The sequence below is a fragment of the Prunus avium genome, chromosome 2 (genome assembly GCF_965620075.1).
Source record: "Prunus avium chromosome 2, drPruAviu1.hap1.1, whole genome shotgun sequence".
Classification (NCBI taxonomy): Eukaryota; Viridiplantae; Streptophyta; class Magnoliopsida; order Rosales; family Rosaceae; genus Prunus; species Prunus avium.
Genome location: NC_142285.1, coordinates 7816663 through 7825251, shown reverse-complemented (window position 1 = coordinate 7825251; position 8589 = coordinate 7816663).

The window sequence follows — 8589 nt, the reverse complement described above, 5'->3', positions numbered from 1 at the left end:
ATTATGTAAGTTTCGAAATTGGATTTGATAGAATTGTGATGCCTCTTTTTGTATTTGTGCATATACACTTTCCTTTATCCTTGTCCAGTTCAAACGATTATAGCGGCAATAACTTCACAATACGCATGCGAATAATGGGCAATATGATATCAATAAAAGCACAATACAATCACAAGAGGGTCCCATTGCAGTAGGTACTGCATCAAACTCTACCATTTGATTGACTTATACATCCCTTAAAAGACATGTGGCCTACAATACACCCGTTCAAAATAGACTCTATATATACAAGTCATGCCTTGCACCACCATCACATCCCCCCCCCTAAATTACAAAAAATGACACCACAAAACCTGATGCTCCTTCCTCATTCATGCCTTGCCTCTTATCTCTCAGCAATCTGATGCATACAATCCAACAGTTCAGCAAATGTGATGGTTCGTGGTACTATTAAGCCTTTTGAGTCACCCCCTTCGTATTTGCACATCTTCTTTGAGGTTACCCATTTTCCATTGTAGCAAACCATAATAACAATCGTCTCCATTTCTGACCATGACAAAACAACATTTCATTAACACATTTGAAGCCACGACCAAATCACTGCAATACAACCCCAATAACCAGGCAATACAATGGCAATACAAAAACAATATAACAGCAACACAACAGCAATAAAACAACAATAACACAGCACTGAACAAGGATTCATCACAATCAGACTATAAAAATCTACTACATCAAATGGAAAATCTCAAGTTTCAAGATTCACATATCCAGAGCAATCTAAATGCATTTGGTAAAAACCTAGATGGATGAGCATAAAGATTCAAAAAATATTACCCAAAGCAATTTAATTTCACAGAAACCCAAACAATCAAAATAAAACCAATTTCACATAATCCCACATAGATTAAGAAAATGACCATCAAGACTACCTATTGGAGGTCGGCAATGGAGTAGAGCTTAAAGGTTGCAAGCAGCTGCAACCTTACATTATTCAGAAGACTTACCTAGAAGATGGGGTTGAGTGGGGGTTTCCCAATTCATAACAGAGATCGCTACTGAAAGAGAGCTGCGCGAGAGGGATACAACTGCACGAGAGAGAGAGAGAGAGAGAGAGAGAGAGAGAGAGAGAGAGAGCGAATAGAGAGCTAAGAGAGCTGAGAGAGAACTAAATTTCAAAGAAAGTGTTCTGTGTGCAATAAGTGGACAATAAATATATATTTATAGGTAGTATTTGCAAAATTTGTGGGGAGAGGTGGTATTTCCACTTAAAACTAAAAACTGGTGGCATTTAAAGCTATTTCCCTATATTATTTGATGCAGTTTGTTGTTGGGATTATGATGCTTTTATGCTAAGCGAGCATTGATATATATTTTCCTTCTCTCATTTTTTATATTAAAATCAAATTATTGTTTAACCACAGTTTAAGCAATTCCAAAACGTCACCAAGAATAACATAAATAAACAACAGAAGGTCATTTGTGATGACACAATTTCCATTTAATAATGCAACATACAAATATTCAATATATATACGTGTCGATGAATACATAAGTTTTGAAAGCTCTTACTATAAAATAAATGAATAAATAAAACTCATTTGACTTTTAGGCTTTTCCAATGAGACAATTAGCAAATGCTTTTGTAATGTGGGGGACCCCACATGGTTTTGACACTTTTGTCTCTCTCCACAAGAGGGAGAAAAACTTCCCTAGCACGCGATTCAGCTTTAGCCATCCACAGCATTAGCCCAATCCAATGAAATTGTGGTAGCTGCCAACCCCCTTACCCATTCCTGCCTCTACTAATGCAAAATGTGCACAATTTGATTGAAAATTTGTGAAATGTCATTGGTGCTGATTTCTTTTTCCTTTTATTATTTTTGGCTTATTTTTCTTTATTTCTTATTTTTGTTTGTTTTATCAAATCTCTTTGTAAAAGAGGCAAAACATTGGATTTACGGCATCACGCATAAAAGAAGAAGAAAATGAACCAGCAGAGAAGTGCCCTATTTTATTTTTTTTATTTTTTATTTTTTATTTTTTCCTTCTCATGTTCTAAATACATATAGTTTCATTATTTTTTGGAAGACAGAGACAAGTAGACTCAAAGGAGAACAAAAAATTAGTTAATTGGAAAGATTTGATGGATAATGGGGTGTTGCAATTTTGTGTATATGTGGTGCTGTGCATTATACCCTTTAGAATACTGTTTGCTTAGAGGGCCAACACCAAAGCTATGATCTATCCCCTGCTATAAATGACTCGACTTCTGGACGTTAGTTATTCGCTAAAAATTAACAGGTGAAAGAAGGGGTTCCATTAGAAGCTGCAGTTAGCTTGAAATTTTAAAATACACGAAGCCAAATTGGGTCAAGTCGGGGTAGTTCTCATTGGGAATGAAACGCAGAGAGTCTGGAGTTCAGGGAAAGGATACAACTAAAGGCAAAATTCTAGTGAAATGGAACTGTAGGTCAATTGCAAACATCGACCTTTTAGGGTGCTTTCATGTTCATGCATATCTTAATCAATTTGGGGGGAGTAGAAATCGGGATAGAGGGGGAGAGAGAGAGTTTAATTTTAATTTTTTTATTCATATTTTAATCAATTTAATACAAAAATACCATTTTGCCCTTGCATTTAACAGAAAAGTTAACAAAATTGACGGCAAGACCATTTTTCCTTATGAAGCTAAAGTTGAAGGACCACGGGAACAATTTTGGAAATTGAAGGACTCAAATGCAAATCGGGTCTAAGTTTAGGGACTAATAAAACGATTAACCCCCTATGTTCAAGTATGAAGGAATTAAGAATTGGTTAGATTGATCTTAGAATACGTTATTTACTCAAATGGTCCTCAAATTTATACCCAAATTGCATTTTGTTCCCTCAACTAAATTATTCGTTCAAATGGTCTACCAACACTTTATTAATCGGTGCATTTGTCCTACCATTACATTCTGTCAATATTGCCGTCAAATATAAGGGTAGAATAGTCCAGTAAAATAAAATAGTAAATAAATTAAAAACTAAAAACCAAAAGTAAAAAAAACCTGTCACCCTCTCCCACCTCCCAACCCCCAACCCGATAACCATTGCCCCAGCAGCCTAGCGCCTCATCTTCTCCTCCCCACAGTCCACCATCCCTTCCCATCCCTCCTTGTCCCCTCCACCTCTTCCCTTTACCTCCCTCTATTTCTCTCTTCAAATGTTTAATATTGGGACTACAAGGCTCTGGGTTTGTTCGGGAAGAGAGAGAGAGAGAGAGAGAGAGAGAGAGAGAGATATATATATATATATATACACTAAAATGACGTGGTAATACGATAATCCACGTCGGTTATCCAAAAGAAGACGTCGTTTTCAATTAGTTTCGACGTCTAATAATTTTATGACGTCGGTTTGTGATGTTTAACGTCGTTGTACAAGGATACAACGTCGGATAGGTCATTTTTCATTTAATTTTTAATGACTTTTATATTTTATTTAATTCCATATTAAATTCAAAACTAAATCCAAAAATTAAACTGAAAACTACCAAGCATTGAAATATTGTCTCTATCCTAAAGCTTTAAAAAATATAATTTTAGAAATATTTTTTTTATTGTATTTAATTACTAATATTAATAATATATTCAAAGCAAAATCCGAAAAATATACCGGCAAATTCTATGCACTGATTGAGACAATATCTTGCCCGTTATTGCCTGAAAAATGTAATTTTAGTTTTGAAAGTTCAAATGATAACAAAATTCAAACAAATTTAGAGACAAAGCATGGTACTCCTTATACTTTACATAACATAACCCTAAAGTTTATGTGATCCATTGGTGCACATAAATTCAAAATTATGAAATCCATATTTTAGCCTACTATTGTAGAAGGCATTGTTGTAAGGAGTCCATAACAATTTTCGGTTCATTTTTCTCATACTTGTGTATTTTTTTAAAATTATTGTAAAATTTAGGGTTTAGGGTTTAGGGTTTAGGGTTTAGGGTTTTGGGTTTTGGTCAACTACATAAACCAAGACTAATTGTATTCGGTTTACGACGTCGGTTATTAAATAGCGACGTCCGTTATGTGTACAACGTCGTTTTTGTATAGAAACCGCCGTTGTAAGTATGCATTAGACGTCAATATAAGTATTGACCGTCGTCGTTGAAAAACGCGGTACTTTAAAATTTTTGACCACGACCTAAAATTTTCAGAATTTCCCTTTAAGCCTCAAATAGTTCATTCTCTCTCTTCAACATAAATTTGTCTGAAAGTTTTCGCTCTCTCTCAAGCAGTTGTTATGTTCTCCCAGCTCTCTCTCAATATCCATGTAAGTACAACTCTAGTCCCTTTAACCCTAATTCTCTCAGCTCTCTCTCAAGCTTTTGTTATATTCTCTCAGCTCTCTCTCAAAGCATTGGGTACGTAGATTCTCCAAGCTCTCTCTCAAGCAGTTGTTATATTCTCGCAGCTCTCTCTCAATATCCATGTAAGTACAACCCTAGTCCCTTTAACCCTAATCTCTTCTTAAATCCATAAATGTTTTCGTTGGTAGCTATGGGTTCTTAATTGGTAGCTATATTAGGGTTCTTTTATGTTTTGGTGTTTGCATTCTTGTAATAATTGCTCTCTGTTTGGGTTCTTTTATGTTTGTTTGGCCATGGGTTCTTGGAAAAGGAATGGGGATGGGAGATTTAAGCTATTTTTTTTTTTAACTACGACGACGGTTGACGGATCAATTCCACTGCTTCAAAGGTTCCACCAAACTAATAGATTTTTCTAAAATAGAGCCAGTCCCATTTTCCCATTAAGGAGTAATAAAATCCTGGAATTGGGCATGTTTTAACCATATATATTCAAATCTAAACGGTCTCCTATTAGAACAGGAATTAAGTCGAGAGACTTGAGGCAAATTTTGATAGGGCAATGATCCGATTTAGTTCTTGGAAGATGTTGAACAAGGCATCAACAAAGTATTGTCTCCATTGAGTGTTATAGACATCTCTATCAAATCTTTCAAAAACTCTTTTGTTGCTCCAAGTATATTTAGGCCCAGAGTAGCCTAAGTCAATCATGTCATTCTCATCAAACCACTTTTTAAAACCCTTTCGTGTACTAAGAGGAGCTCCCCCCCAACTTTATCATCAAGCTGGAGCATGTCATTGTAATCACTAGCAATAAGCCAAGGCATTTGATGGCAACTTGCAACAAAATTTAAATAATCCCACAGTTTTCCCTTTTAGCATCACAAGGGCTAGCATAAGCAGCAGAAAAAAGCCAAGAAGATTTACCAGGTCGAGACACATAAGCAGTAATGGTTTGGTCCAAGGTGCCAAGAATCTCTACTTTAATTTTATTAGTATTCCACAAAAGCCACAAGCCACCAGAGAAGCCAGCAGGGTTTACCACCTCAAAGTCAGTAAAGCCTACGGATTTAATTATTTTAAGAGCCTTGTTCCCACCAATCCTAGGTTCACAAATAAACAAGAGATCGATACGATGTAGCTTAATTATCTCCTGCAGATTAACTTTGAATTTGGTGCTAGCAGCACCTCTAGCATTCCAACATAAAATATCCATAAAATGGGATGAAAAGAAGAAATCACACGGGGCAAACCCCACATATCAATGGCCTAAAGGCATACCTTCCATCTGGCTGGAAGTATGATTTGCTCTGGCCTCCCCAATTGAGAGCATCTGACCTTCAGAAATGTCCATTCCTTCCACTTGACACAGACCTTTAGTGGCAGTAGAGACCAAAGGCTCATCATCGTTATTAGCGTCACTCTCCTCTGCTCGCATGTTATCTCCAGGGTCTATGCTTGGGGGCTGATGGCCAAAAATAAAACCATCCATTGGCTTGTCCCTCACCCAAGATGCCATTCGATCACTCATCGAGTCTATTGAGTATGCCTTTTATCGCCATTCATCCCATAACTTTTACTTGAGGTCCCAATTTGGGCAACACCCCTGACTTTCATTGTGCGTTGATTAGTATTTGCCCCTTTAGAGCGAGAATCCTTCCCCTGATTCGTAGTATACTCTCAAACAGTTCGAGTCCCCCATTTAGGGGCCTTTGACTTAGTCCACACCTTCTTCCCAGAGTCAGGATTATTCAAACCATTAGTCTTAGGTTCAGTGGTGGCAATGTCAACCTCTTCAATAATATCTGTCCCAGTATCTTCTCCAATATGTCTGAGCGCATCAAAACGAGAACCTTGGTTCTTTAAACCATTACTTTGTTCACCCAAACCTTTGTGGCCATTCTTAGGTTTCCTTCTAGGTGGGACATTCATCCATGGTCCCCTTAAGTTATCAACATCATTCTCAACATTCACATATTCCATATTAGTATCTGGTCACATTTGATTTGGACCTTTCCCAGCCTATTGATACTCAGTAATGTTGGCAGGAAGTTTCTCTCTCTGTCTACAATTTTCACGCTTATGCCCATATAGTCCACAATGATAACAAATGTCCGGTAGCCCTTTATACTCAATATTATACCAAACTTGATTTATCTGGACAAAGGCACCAAAGGTTTGGTTAAATCAATTTCAATACATAGTCTTTACCTCTGTTTTGGCTAGTAGTGAAGGCATCAATTTTCAGCAATTTTTCCAATAAGTTTCCAATTCTCTTGAACGCGCAGACATCAAAGCACTCTAATTGAATGGCAGAAACTCTGATACACTCTAATTGAATAGCAGAAACTCTGATACATACTGCCATTCGGGAGATGTGTGCAGTGGTCGGGCGAAAGCCAGGACGCCATTTTTGAAGAGTTAGGTACTGTCCACTGATAACCCAAGGTCCTTCCGTAAGCACATGGTTCATATCCTCTTCCAAATCAAACTTGGCCACAAAATAATCACTCACAAGGTCGACAAGTTTCCAACCACCCTTTAGGCACCACTTTTGCTGCAATCGATCGTGAATATAGTTGTAGGTGTGAGAACGACCCAAGCAATTTAGGATCAAAGCATTCTTCCACAGTTGGTAGAGTCGGTTCATTGCTTGCTCGAAAAATTGTATGCTTGGTCCTCTATCACCATGCAAAGTCACCACATCCTCATCATCATTGAGATCTGCATAATCGGTATCCAGCGACTCCACCTCAATAGCACAATTTTTGACTAGGTTCAGCTTGTTCATGAGCTTATCTCGGAAGCTTCCTGATGCGATGACTGGAGTTATATTGGGTACTGGTTCAGTTTCAATCACCGGGTAAGCCATCGTTGCAGGCGCACATTGACACTACGTTTCCGGTTCCTCTGATGTACGCGTAAGCTTAGTGAAGCGATGAATTGTCGAGCCACCGCCGGGAGAGCCTTCCGCCGTGGCAAAGGAGAGTTAAGCACTTCCCTAAACCCTAGAGTTAGCACCGCCCCTAAACCCTAGTTTTTTACGCAAGGAAAGTTTTCCTTCTTCAGTGGATGAGTTTTATTTTGCCCATTTATTTGGTCAATTGATTGAGACCACTGACATATGGGATATTATCTTTATATGGGACTATAATCACCAATTAAAGAGAATATCATCAATTTAGGATGTTATCTTATTTTGGAGATATTATCATCAATTAGTGATTGATTCTAATCAAAATCCCTAATTGACTCAATCTCTCCATTTAAGGGAAATAATAGATGACTAGAGCCCTATAAATACACAGCCACATCCAACACACAAGGTAATTTCAAAACCCTACGAAAAACCCCTCTCTCTCCTTGCCATTGCCCCTCTCATCTCTCTCTCTCTCCCACACAGCTAAGTGCCACCACACACGGTTTTGGCCACCCGGCTCTCCCCGTGAGAGAAAACTTCGTCCATTTAGCTATTGTCGCATCTTTTCTCAAAGATCTTATCGAACTAACTTAGGAATCAGAGTGCCTTTGGGTGTGGTCTTTTATTGCTATTTGTTTCACAAGAACCGAGGAAGGAGAGAAGGAAGCTCGAAGGGTAAACCCTAAACCCTATGAATCTACATGTGAATATTCTCCCGTGAGAAAACCAAAGCTCCAGCCACATTACGATTCTTTGCAAAGGATTTGGACCCAGGGGCGGGGCTATGTAAAGGGCAGGCTGGGTGCCTGCCCAGCCCAAAATTTTTCAAAAAAAAAAAAACCTATATGTTATAAGCCCAGCCCAAAAATAAAAAGAATTAAAAACAAACCCTACCCATATGTTGCCCATCCATGTGGTCCCATTTTTTCTCTCCTTCTCTTCAGATTTCTTGTTTCTCTCTCTCTCTCTCTCTCTTTGCTACAGACAGCAGCAAGTTTCTCCCTCTTTTTTTATTTTTTGGGTCAAACTCTTCCTCTATTGGCTACATCTTCTATTATCTTGGGTGGGCAACTTGGCAACAACATCTTCTCCTCTCCTTTTGTCACCAACAAGGTATTATTCTCATTCTCTCCTTTGCTATATATCTTTAATTATAGTTTTAATTTAAAATTGAGTATTCTAGGGTTTAATTAGGGATGAATTATAATTTTGAGATTTTGTTGAAATCAATTAGGGCTTTGATTAGGGATGAATTATTTTAAAGCTTTGATTTGAGATTTTGTTAAAATTGAGTATTCTAGGGTTTAA